A 13,605-nucleotide genomic window follows, 5' to 3' on the forward strand; every position below is an offset into this window, starting at 1 on the left:
AACATTACACACTGTTGGAGAGATTTATAAAGAATGAAGTTGTGTTTATGAATTTATACATACTGCAACTGTTTAAAAAATGAAAATAATGACAGTTTTGTCTCCATGAATACAGTAAGAAACGATGGTAACTTTAACCACATTTAACAGTACATTAGCAACATGCTAACGAAACATTTAAAAAGACAATTTACAAATATCACTAAAAATATCATGTAATCATGGATCATGTCAGTTATTATCGCTCCATCTGCCATTTTTCGCTATTGTCCTTGCTTGCTTACCTAGTCTGATGATTCAGCTGTGCACAGATCCAGACGTTAATACTGTCTCCCCCTGTCTAATGCCTCGATCATGGGCTGGCATATGCAAATATTGGGGGCGTACACCCCGACTGTTACGTAACAGTCGGTGTTATGTTGAGATTCGCCGGTTCGTCGGAGGTCTTTTAAACAAATGAGATTTACATAAGGAGGAGGAAACAATGGTGTTTGAGACTCACTGTATGTCATTTCCATGTACTGAACTCTTGTTATTTAACTATGCCGAGATAAATTCAATTTTTAATTCTATGGCGCCTTTAAGTTTTCCTCAATTTTAGTCCTGAACTATACCAGTCAGTGGTTTAGACACACTTGCATGCTCTTTATTTGTTACAAACTTTTAGATAAATACCATTTAGATTGTACCACATTTTAAATAAATAGTAAAGTCTTCAAAACTATGAAATAACACAAAATGGAAGTATGAGAATTATGTAGTTTTAAGCACAATTTATATTTGTCTAAAAAACAAATTTTAAAAGTCAGTTTTGTCAAAACATTTGACTTGTAGTGTACAGTGGCCCTAAAAAGTATTTGGGCACTTAAGTCATAGACATAAAAAAAATAGCTTGATACCAGCTGGATTAAAGACAAATTGCAAATCCCAAAAGGTTTGATATTTGCATCTAATGTGATGAAATGCACACGTTTAAACTCAGTAGCAATAGATATTTTCTTCCGTATTGTGGCGTGCATTGGAGTGAAGCGGAGGTTAGGCAAACTAAATGATTGAAGAAATCCAGAGAGAAGTCATGTCAATTATGACATTTTGATTAAAAATTACAAGCTAAAAAAAAGAATGCCTAAAGGAAGCCATGCATGGATGCATTATTCAAAATTAGATCAAGAAGATTTATTTAGAAAATAGATTTTAAAGTTTAGGAATACTGTATAAATACTGCTTTCTGAGGCCACTATCTGTGATATTGTCCTTAAAAGGGTTAGCTAACCCAAAAATTAAATTACTGTCATTAACCCTCAGGGGTCTGAGGATTTTTGGGGCCCTGGAGAAGTTTTGACATGCCCTGACATTTGTGCTTTTTTCAGTTGTTCATAAACATATTAATGGAAAAAGTGTCATTACACTGTATTCAGCACAAACTAGGCTACAATAATATGTGAGGAACATGTATGTACATGTTTGTGTTTTTGAAGGAATAACGTTTATGCGTGGTTATTGAAAAAACAAAAAAACTTAAGTCACTGAAATAAAGCCAAAAAATATATATTAAATCTTTGTTCACAAGACTTTTGGGTATTTGAGGTTGTAGACTAGAGTTTTTGCTTCAAAATGAGGTAAAAATTATGCTGCCTGCTTGTTCATATAAAACAATAGAGAGATTTAAATTTTCTAAAACATCTTTGGTCAAGAAACACAGTATGCGTGGAGGTGTGAATCATCGTGTATAATGGGTGATTCTCACCTGAGAAGACAAAAGAATTGCATAAAGAGCTCTAATGACCTGCATAAATAATGAGCTCTTTCAGTCAGGTATGCTGTGAAAAAACCCTCTGTCTTCTCAAATCTCATCATAATGTAAATCAAACATACAGAAAAAACAGCAATACTGTGAAATATTATTACAATTTAAAATAATGGTATTCTATTATATTCTTTAAAATATAATGCATTTCTGTGATGCAAAGTGTCTGAACAATTATGTTACCTCTGGCATTTCATATAGGCTTTTAGCTTAAAAGCATGCACATTTGGAGAAATATTGATGGATTCTCATATGTTTGTCAATTTTCTATACAGAGGAATAATATTTATTCAGGATTTATTGTCATTACTATGAGCGCTGGATACTGTGTTTTCAATTCATACTTGCAGCCGGAGGGCGCTCTGCCCCTTTTGTCTACAAATGCCTGCTAAAAAGAATAGGCAATCCAGGAACTAACCGAACTAACAGAGGCCAGAGATCGCTAACTATGGCTATTCAAAACACTTTTTTGAGACGATGTATGCTTGTATTGACTGAATTTGCGTCTGAATAGCGCTGGCTCTGTGGGCGTGGCCGCATTAGCGGATAATGAGCTGAATCACGGACTTTGACATGGCTCTCTTTTCATACAGATTACATAAACACAGAATGTTTGTTTTCGATTTGACTTACACGATTTAAAACCTGACATTTCAACGTTTCTTTAGACACAAGTCTAATTTTTTTGTGATTAGTATTCACTAAGTTACAGTTCATTTTCTGAGAACTATCAGATTGGACTTCGTTCAGAGGGAGACGAGAGATCACGCATCATGTTAGTTTTCTTTATTTCACAAAAAGCACAACATTTTATTTTTACTCTGAGTTTACACAAATAAAAGAAGATAATCCACAGATTAAAATGGTGTATAACTCTTAATTAAATGTGCAACATTGACAGAGTATTTTGAGTCTCTTTCACACTGGTTAGAAAGAAAAACGCGGTGATCACGCCAGCGTGACCGTAGACCCGAGGGAGTTAATTACTCACCCTCATGACATTGCAAACCGATAAGACCTTCGTTCATCTTCAGAACACAACTGAAGATATTTGATGAAATCCGAGATGTTTTTTATCTTCCATAGAAAGCAACGTAATTACCACATTCAAGGTCCAGAGAAGTAGTAAAGACATTGTTAAAATAGTCAACGTGACTACAGTGGTTCAACCTTAATGTTATGAAGCAACGAGAATACCTTTTGTCTGCAAAACAAAACAAAAATAATGACTTTATTTAATAATTCTGCTTTTCTGGACCTTAAATGTGGTAATTACATTTCTTTCTGTGGGGGATAAAAAAAAAAACTCTCGGATTTCATAAAAAATATCTTAATTTGTGTTCTGAAGATGAACGAAGGTTTTACGAATGTGGAACATCATGAGGGTGAGTAATTAGTGACAGAAATCTCATTTTTGGGTGAACTAACCCTAAATGTATATGAAGATGTTAGATTATCTTGTATAGTATTGTTGTTTGAACACACGTGTACGAGTACATGTGTGTGTGCATGTATTTGAGTGAAAGGTCAGTTGTCTCTCTCAGAAGAGGATACATTTTCATAGAAAACACCACTGTTTGCTAATCTCTGCTCTTTAATTCCTTGTTCGAGACTGCTTCTCCACTGCAGACTTATGGACACAGTTTCTGCTGGAACGTGGCATACACACACTCACAGACACACACACACACACACACCTGCAGTATCTTATCTTGTGACAGCCACAGCAACAAAATATTAACCAGAGGAAATGAAAACACAAACATGCCAGTACATCGTAACACGCTACGTACATGTGCCTGCAAAAAGACTGCTCTGGAGGAACAATACAACAGATGTTAAAACACGTCAGTCAACTAGAGCACTGTAACAAAAGAACCACATGAAATAATATCAACTGTGCATAACACACGCACAAACATACTCTTGAGTAATTAGCTGTCACCTGAGCCAATCAATGTGGAAGGGAAAAAATCTATTCCAATTTCAAAACTACAGGCTTGCCTGTACACGCAGATGTGGACTAATCAATAAGAAAAGCATCCCACATCAGAAAGACCAGAGAATACAGAACCAAAATATTCTCACTGACTGAACCATTTCAATGTAAATCACTGCATGCATGAAGGAATCTCTCTCATAAATGCTGCTGAAAATGAAGGCATTTTGTAGAATATCCTGTTTGTCGTTTTTTAAAAGATGGAAGTGAGTGGGAATGAGGACTGTGAGTGTCAGAAAACAACACCATAAAAGTATTGGATAGTCCATATGATTTATGCAGTATGTTTCTGAAACTAAAATGATATCAGAAAACAATAAGAAAAAAAAAGATTTTAAAAAATTAGATTTTATATGAATTTGATTGGTTTTCCAAATCATAATTGAGCCATATTTTTCAATAAATAATATTAGCAAGTAAACATGTCTGAATTCTGCAGGAAAGTATGGTTGCAGGAGCCAAAAGATAACTGTGTGTCATAATTTCTCTTGGCAGTGAATTTTTTTTTCTTGAAGACACTGTGGTGAGGAGCCTCATTTCCGCAGAGCCGACCAGACAGGATGCTGTAAATCAAGGTATTGAACTCTGACCCACGGAATGCAGTCGCCAAGGGCAACTTAGTGCGTGTCACCTCTACGGTGAAGTGTTGGACAGGAAGTGACTGCGACAGCCAAAAAGATTCTCAGCACTTGGGTTGATGTTGCATGAACATCCACATTAGGAGGGGGCCAAGCACTACAATTATGAATTCAGATGGGTAATTTTAGCTCAATTTTAGATTCTAGAATAAAGAAGTAAGAAGACATAGGCAGCATGGGATTGGTCTTTGATAACAGCATTCACCCAGATTACATGATCAGGGGGTGTATGAGGAAGGCCAAGAAACCGTAATGAAAGTGTGGAAGCCTGTGGCCAGAGGCTAAGTCTATGTGAGTCACCTTAGAGAACCTTTAAATGACCTTTTGCTGTTTGGTGTGACATTTGTGTTCATTAAGTAGGTCACACAGTAGAAAAGACTGCATAAACCCTCACACTCCACCTTCAACCAACTCCCATAACATCTTTATGCCCTCATTTCCAAATTTCCCTACACTTCTGTCTCTTCGCCTCTCAGTATAGGGTTGCATGGTATAATGATACTAATGCTTGTTACTGCTACCTTTAAAGGGATAGTTGACCCAAAAATGAAAATTCTGTCGTTTACTCACCCTCAAGTTGTTCCATGAATTTCTTTCTTTCTTCAGCTGAACACAAAAGAAGATATTTTGAAGAATGTCAGAAATCAAACAGTTAATGGACCCCCACTGACTTCCATAGTATGGAGAAAAAAAATACTATGGAAGTCAATGGGGCCCATCAACTGTTTGGCTACCCATATTTTTCAAAATACTTTGTGTTTAGCAGAAGAAAAAAATTCAGGAGAAGGTGAGTAAATGATGACAGAATTTTCATTTTTGGGTCAACTATCCCTTTAATGCTTGCTTATTTTAGTCAGTGTTGATTATTTTTACTACATTTATTTTTACTCTCTTTTAATGAATGCCGCAAAAAGCCTCAAGCTCACAAGCTTAAATCAGTAAATAAAATTTACTCACCTTCATGTTGTTCCAAACCTAAATAATGCTTTGTGGAATAAAAAAGAAAATATTTTAAAAAAATATCCAAGAGTTTTTCCATACAATGAAAATCATAGAGACCAACATTGTAATCCACTGACTAAGACTGTATGGACAAAAAAAGTTCTTTCAAATATCTTCTTTTGTGTTCTCAAGAAGAAAAAGCAAGAAAATAATGACAAAATTTTCATTTTTAGGAAAAAAAAAAAGGTTAACTGCAGATTATTCTTTTGACAGCCCTACTTTTATTTCATCAGTTGACCACAAAGAACAATAACTACGGAAGAGGATTAGGGCCAAGCAATAATAAAAAAATAAAACCATCTCGAGATTAATGTTGTTAAATTTCGAGAAAAAAGTCGAGATAAAATGTTGAGAATAAACTCATTAAATTACGAGAAAAAACTCGTTAAATTACGAGAAAAAAAAAAATCGAGATAAAATGTTGAGAATAAACTTGTTAAATTACGAGAAAAAAGTTGTTAGATTATGAGAACAAATTTGTTAAATTATGAGTAAAAAAGACATTAAATTTCGAAAAACCAAAAATAGTGATAAAACATTTAATCTCTATTTTTTTTTAAATTTAACAATTTTTTTCTCGTAATTTAACGAGTTTATTCTCAACATTTTATTTTGACTTTTTTCTCCAAATTCAATGAGTTTTTTCTCCAAATTTAACAACTTTAATCTCGAGATGTTTTTTTTTTTTTTTTTATTACTGCTTGGCCCTAATCCTCTTCCGTAAATAACTATAAAGATAACTATATAATAACTATATTAGAATCCACACCAACGGATGATAACATTCTGATTATTTTAAGTGCACAGCAAATCCTCGAGTCAGCTAGATTCTAGTTATCTTTCTTGGTGCGCATGGGCCTTGACTCACTTAGTACCTTTGACTTAAACTAAAAAAAAAACCTAAAAAAGGTACTAAGAACAAAAGAGAGAAAAACAAAGCAAGGAAGGCCAACTTTACAGGAACACAGGCAGAAAGACAAAGACCTGCATCAAGTTTTCCTGAGTGATGGAGGGTGTGGTTAGAGATCTCTGTCTTCAACTCCATGTATAATATCAGAACAGAGAGGCCAGGGAAAAGGAGCCTGTTATAATATGCACATTTTTAATGTTAGAGAATATGAAACTGAGCATCAAAGCTTATGCAGATACTCCTGCCTCAGTACTTGTTCAGGTCTGAGGACCCCAGGGAGTTAAGAGTGAACTCGGGTAGCTTTAAAGAAGTAATAAGATGAGCAACGGTTATCGAGATAGGGTAGAACCAAGAAAAAAGTCTGTTTGCACATAAACATGATTGTGTTTGCATGCGATCACTGGCCAACATTACTTTTATATCACAGACACAAGTGTATTCTCACTCTCTGCTCTCAAGGTTAAACAGATAGATCACTTAAAAATGAAAATTTGGTCACCATTACGCATGACATTCCTTACATGACTTTCTGTCTTCGCATTACTCTTTTCCAAATATAAGAAAATAACAATAATGCATCATAAAAGTAGCCCATATGACTCATACAATAGCTCTGTGTGAGGAAAAGACTATAATTTTGAATCAGAATATAGTACACAACCCATATGACCTATTTTATGGGGCTTTTTGTCACTTGACAGCCCCTTGTCAACATTCACTTACATTGTAAAAAAGCAGCATGAACAATCTGGTAAGTAAATGATGACAATTTTCATTTTGGGTGAACTATCCCTTTAAGCTTCGGCATGCAGTTTTACCCTCAGTCCCTCTGAAATCTCGCAGGAATCATGCACATTGTGTTCAACAAAGGCACCAGTTGTAAATCTAGACTTCAGAGCGTGTGTCATGTGATGGAGGAGCTGTCTCTCATTTCCCTGCCATAGAGAGGGTCTCTCTGATATAGCAGCTGTTTCTCTGATGAGTTGGAGAATCTGGGAAACATTGTCTGGCGAGATCAAAGAGAAGCGGGGCTGTAATTACCACGGTAACCAACAGTAAAGCTGTTAAATTAAGCAGGCTCAACCTTCAGTCTGTTAATGAGAAATTTCTCTCCTTCTCTCATTAGAGCAGGCATTTATGAGGCGAGTCAAAACCGCACACTGGGGTCTGGAGAGTTATTTATTGATTGAAGGCATTTATCATACCTAAACATTCAGTAAATAAAGAGTTACGCAGTTACAACGGAACTAATCAGGTCAGAGCTACTTTACATACAAGACTACACTAAAGCCAGATTAAATTAATCAAAACAAAAGAAAGAACATTCAAAATCCCTTCAGAGGAACTTCCCAAGGTTCTATGTGCCTGAGAAAATGGTATAACTACATAGACACAAGGTTCGCAAGTGAAGTCTGTTTGACAGCCGTCACAATTAGTGATGTGCAGCTTTAAAACATTTTCAAAAGATTGAACGCTTTGAGAGCATGAGTTTTGAATTGGTTTTTAAATATCATGCACACTTTAAAGGAATATACAGAAAGATGTACTATTCCATATTTTGTTTTGACAATGTGACTGAAACAGCTGTCTATTTTAACGAGGTTGATGGTAGCAAAGGGAGTTCTCGGATCTCCTGAGACGCTCCAAAAGGGATTTGTCAAGGCCTTGGTCGCTCATTGACTGTAAACACAGGAAATGTACAGCTGGATCCAGAACTTAATACTGTAGACTATGTACTATGCACTACATCACCCATAAAAACATGACTAGACCTAAATGCAAACCATTCCACTATGTTGCCATGCTGTAGCTAGCGGTTGCCTCTAAAGTGAGTGACAAGCATCAATGATGCACAAAGAATGAGACTGTATGCCAAGTAATTACTACAACAGCTCCCCATTGAGACTTTATAAGGACTGGTAATGAAGCACCGTGACTTATCAATAATAGTTTAGCATTATTGCAGTGGGCTGCAATGCAGGACTGTGGTAACAGCAGTCCTAGCAAATCTGACCTAAACCATATCAGCTTAAATAAAGATCAACTGTGTCACTGTGCCACGAGAGAATAAGAATGCTCTAGGAAACAAGGTCAAGTGATTGTTTTATACAATGGGATATAAAACCGAGCTGGCAGCCGAAGAGCAACCACTGCAATGGCTTCATTTTAACTGTGTGAGCCAGGGGTGTCCAATCCTGCTCCTGCAGAGTTTAGCTCCATCCTTAATTAAACACACCCGAATCAGCTAATCAAGCTCTTACTAGGCATACTAGAAACATGCTGTGTCCCAATTCACCTACTTATACTATGCCCTAAAAGTATGTACTGCTTTTGTGAAGAAAAAGCACACTTTTGAGTGTGAAGAAGAAGAATAGACAAGCTTTGGGACATACGATCACGTCATAAAATAGCTCTCTGTCGCTTAGTGTACATTTACACAAAAACGATGTACTAAAAACAGAAAAGATTTTTTCTTTGTACAGATGACAACGTAAATCAAAAGTATCCCTGTTCACACAGATCCACAAAAATGACTAAAAACGCTGCACTACGCATGCCAGGCAAGTAGTTAGCGATGTCATTTAAAGAAAGACTATGCGTCTGTGCAATATACGCATTCTTTACAGAGCACTCGTACCAAACGCGCATGTCTACCCTACCCACCTACCCACACGGCTAATAAATCGGAAGTCTCACCCATTCACAGAAAACACCTTACTTCTACATTGAAAAATAAGGTGGATAGACTCAGGGGTTGTTTACATGACACCGTTTTCAACTAAAAATGGAAAAAATGTTATGCATTTTGGCCATGTAAACAATAAAAACACAAATCTGTGAAAATGATTACATCATGCACATGTGCATTACATGTTCAGTCTATAGTGTTTCACTGCCATCTAATGGCCTGCTAGTAGAATACAGCGTTTTTAGTCATTTTCACGGATTCATATGAATGGGGATCGTTTTGACAGTGGTGTCGTCTGTACGACATAACTTCTCCATTTTGACCATATCGTTGTCATGTAAACGTACTCTAAATGTAATATGCATGTGCATGCCGTCAACGTTTTCACATATTCTTGTTTTTGCAGTTTAAGGCAGGAACACACCAAGCCGATGCTGACAAACTAGTGGCGATGAAAGCAGACTGCGGGGTTGGCTCACGTCTGCAGTGTCTGGGTCCAAAGTTGGCCTGACACACCAAACCGACGCTCGACAGCCGACGGCAAAGTAGCATGTCCATTCTGTGCCTGTGTAAGATTAAATGCCTTTTCGTACCAGCAGGTGGCAGTAGCTGAACAGCCAATCAGAATGATCAGATGGCTCGACGATGACCTCCGACGCCGATTCAACATGTTAAATCGGCTGAAAAAAAGCCGACGAGGACCAATTTCAGCCGACGGAGCGGAACACACTGGGAAAACATAGTCAGCCGAAGAACAAAAACTGCCTGACGGCCGACCGACGGCTTGATGTATTCCTGCGTTTACACAGAGATAGCGGTATTTTTTTTCATTTTAAACACTTTTCAAAATGTTGCATTTTCAGACTCCCAAAAGACCATTGTGTAAATGAACTGCCAAAACGCATAACGTTTTCAAAGTTTCACATTAGTCTGCCAGTCGCGGGTCTTTCAACACAGATAACATTATATATATATATATTATGTATATTTTTTATCAGCTTAAAATGTTGATTATTAGTAACTAAATCCATTTATAAAAGCCTCCGTCATGTTTTGTAGTTTTTTGAACACTTTTTACTCGTGTTTATAGTTCTTAATAGAATCCTTCTCCAAAACGCAATGGGTTGTGGGCAATATTAGCCATTATAGTGTGCACAGATCCACACTTCGAAAATCTACCAGAAATAGTACACTATTTAGGATGGATAGTATGGACATTGGGACACAGGGACGGTCTTATTATTGAGAGATATGAGGGTCCGTGTCTCTACCATTGGAGAATGTGTAACCGCTAACTCTGATCACATGTGCCTTGAAAACCAATCACATTAGAGCCTTGACATCATTGAATTTTGTTCAGAGTTGTGCAACACTCAATCACCGTTTGTGGATACCATAGAAATGCATGAGAATTGCCGTAAACTGAATCATACCTGTCACGCAATCTCTTATAAAACAGCATTAAAAAAAAAAAAAAATTGGGGTGTAAACTCGAAAAATAGATCAATCCAAAACTAATGTTTAAGTTCATGTTGAAGATTAGCCGAAGGGCTGTCGATTCATCAAAAGATGAGCCATTTCCCCACAAAGCCTCTCCTCTATTGACATCCATTCAAATAAAACAGTCTGTGGTATCCTTCCTTGCGTACCACAGAGTTAGCAAGCATAACGCTTTTTTTTGCTAACCTTTCAGGCTTGTCTTCAAGTGGCTTTACTAGAAACTTCCAGGCAGTTGTGATGAGGCAAGTTACAGCTAAACTCTTCAGGAAAGTGGCCCTCCAGGACTGGTGTGAGCTTTTTCTAGTTGTGTGGTCAGTGAAGCAATCTGGGTGACCAACTTAAACACATTGCAAAATCTGCGTGGGGAAATCTTTTAGCCTCACACGCATGGATTCCTATTGAAATGACCATATTTCACATGTTAAAATGTGGTAAATGTGACTGCATCTTAAAGTTGGCAAGAAACAGAAATTGCAATAATCTTTTCTTCTCTATTGTGATACAGCTTCTTGAACAAGAAAAAAATGTAGTCCATCATGAATTGACTGGATCATTGGATTGCTGTCATTTGCCAACTGCTGCGACCTCATGTGAGTGAGTGACAGGTTGCTGGATGGGAGGAATTATTGTCCCACCCTCGCACTGGTGCAACATGTCATCAAGAGATGTTGTTGTGTGGGGGAGGGGAAGTTAATGTTTTTGATTAAAGATTACGAGGGCACTTCAGTTTTTAAAAAAATATGATAATGTGCATGGATAAATACCCAAAGAATCTTCAGCGTCTCTGTCCCAAGACGGACCACAATCCTCTTCTTCTCCTTCCACAGCCCTCTGCTCACCTGAAACAACCACAAAACAAACACAGTTAAAGCCCATTTACACTTCATATCGATCGGATTGCTGTCCAATTGGGTATGCACAATCCATTTACACTCAGCTACATAAATGTGTCTCCACAAATCGGATATAAATCTCATCTAATACTTCCATGCTATATACAAACATAGTTTGCTTCTGTGATGATGCCAAAGCCAGCCAGTGAAATTTTCCACATCATATGGAATAAGTATTCGAGATTTGTGACCACTCTATCTATGTTTCTCATCCACGACTGTGTGACTCCTGCACTTCCGTATGTGGTCATAGACATAGTTCTTGTTAGGAATAAACACGTGCGGCCTAAACAACCAGAGGCATTTACAATCTGTCTTTTCATGATCTTGTAATTATACAATTACAAAAAAGGATTAAATGACTAATTGCAAATGCCCCCGCAAAGGACCTTTTAACAACATAATCTGTCTAGCACACAGAAAAGATTGTTTGAGACTAAATAAATAATAAGAACTTCCAAGTAAATTATTTACTTGACATTCTTGATCCACACTGACTACCCTTGTTAGACCCCCCCCCCCCCCCCCCATGAAACAGGAAAAAAAATGGATGTGGAAAGGGAAAAGTTTATTCACCTGTATGCTACACAACCACATCTTCAGCCTCTGTGAGCATCTAAGACAGCAGAGATAATTGGTTCCAACACCTTTTGTTTCGAAGCAGGGCTTACTAATGCACGCAAGTACACAAATGCCCTCGCACACCATGGGTTGCAATGCAGATGCTGAAAAGTCCACAAAGACATGGAACAAGCCTACACTGTAAACACGCTTCCTCTTTAAATCTTCAGCTCTAAATTATGGATGTTCTGGGTGTAACAGTATGATAGACAAGAGCCCTGGAGTCCCATCAGGGTAAAACACAAAGCTTACATCCCTCACCTTGGATGTGTGTGTGTCTGTAGGGGTCAAATGGAGTCAGCACCACACAAGGACACAAGCAGATGCTGAAGCACTCAGTCAATAGCGTTTAGCCCCCAGACACAGTTGACCTCACCGGGGGGTCCGTATGAAATCGCTCTTTACTGTCTATATGACTACAATCTGCTGTACAGTCAAGGGAGAAATGATCTCTTTATACGATGTATTACTGAGGTTTGCTTATTGATTATTCATAATGCTTCACAAAGTGGCTCTCTATGTCTCTGAATAATGTATAAGAGACTCAAATACATGGTATTAAAATAAAATGAATCAACTTCAGGGCTTTTATTTGGAAAGTTTTTATAAAGTGGGACATCCTGTGTTTTTGTAGTGATTAGTATAATGAGCATTGTGAGAGTACGATGTTGGTGTGACAGTGCTAATTCATTAATCATATTAAATTGGCTTGCATTGATCGCTCATCTAAGCCATAATAAGAGCATTTAAAAAGAGCTTAACCTGAAGTTCGTGTGCCAAATGCGATGAGGCCAAATATCTACCGTGCAGTGCTGGCAGCTGCCATAAATAACAAAACAACAAGAACTCTGCAAATGGATTTCACATACAGTGCATGAACTGTGCTTCTATAACAAGAATTTATGGTGAAAACATACTAGATTTGTATTTTCTGAAGAAAATATCAGCAGTGCTTGTCATGTATACTGTAATGTAAGTCTATGAGATTTTCTTGCCGGTTTTATTGTTCACCAGACGAAGTCTGCTCAGTTCTTGCCAAAACATCAGTCTGCTGTGTTTGCAAGTGTGGTTGACTTCTATGACTGCTTTCCATATAAAAGAAAAATAAAATCATATACGCTACTATTCAAAAGTTTGTGGCTGGGCTGCATTTATTTGATTAGAAATACAGTAAAACAGTAATATTGTGAATTATTATTACAACTTGAAATAATGTTTTATTTTTTAATATATTTTAGAATGTAATTTGAATTATCAGCCGCTATTACTTGAGTCTTCAGTGTCGCATGATATTTCAGATATAATTATGCTGATTTGGTGCTCAAGAAACATTTTTTTTTGTTATTATCACCACAGTTGAAAACAGTTGTGCTGCATAATATCTTTGTGGAAAATAGGGATGCAATGATATGATTTTTTTTTTTTTTTTTTTTTTTTTTTGCTGATACTGATTTTAACAAACAAATATTGGCCAATTCCGATATAGCCTAACTTTAGATTACTGTTTTGATCAGGTTTTAAATTTGCAAAGTTCAAACTTGGGCTG

At 37.0% G+C, this 13,605-nt stretch overlaps 1 protein-coding gene across 2 annotated transcripts in view; it reads right to left on the bottom strand.

Annotated features, from left to right (window-relative positions):
* Positions 1 to 13,605, bottom strand: part of znf438 (zinc finger protein 438) — a 70,716-nt gene that overhangs the window by 10,772 nt on the left and 46,339 nt on the right. Inside the window, exon 2 of one of the 2 annotated variants that reach the window (XM_067369528.1) lies at positions 11,310 to 11,384. The exons of the other annotated variant lie outside the window; for it this stretch is intronic. The gene's annotated coding sequence lies outside the window, so the exon portion shown is untranslated. The remainder of the gene's footprint in view (positions 1 to 11,309; positions 11,385 to 13,605) is intronic. 2 annotated transcript variants of the gene reach the window in all.

This window comes from Chanodichthys erythropterus, chromosome 19, assembly GCF_024489055.1.
Source record: "Chanodichthys erythropterus isolate Z2021 chromosome 19, ASM2448905v1, whole genome shotgun sequence".
Lineage (NCBI taxonomy): Eukaryota > Metazoa > Chordata > Actinopteri > Cypriniformes > Xenocyprididae > Chanodichthys > Chanodichthys erythropterus.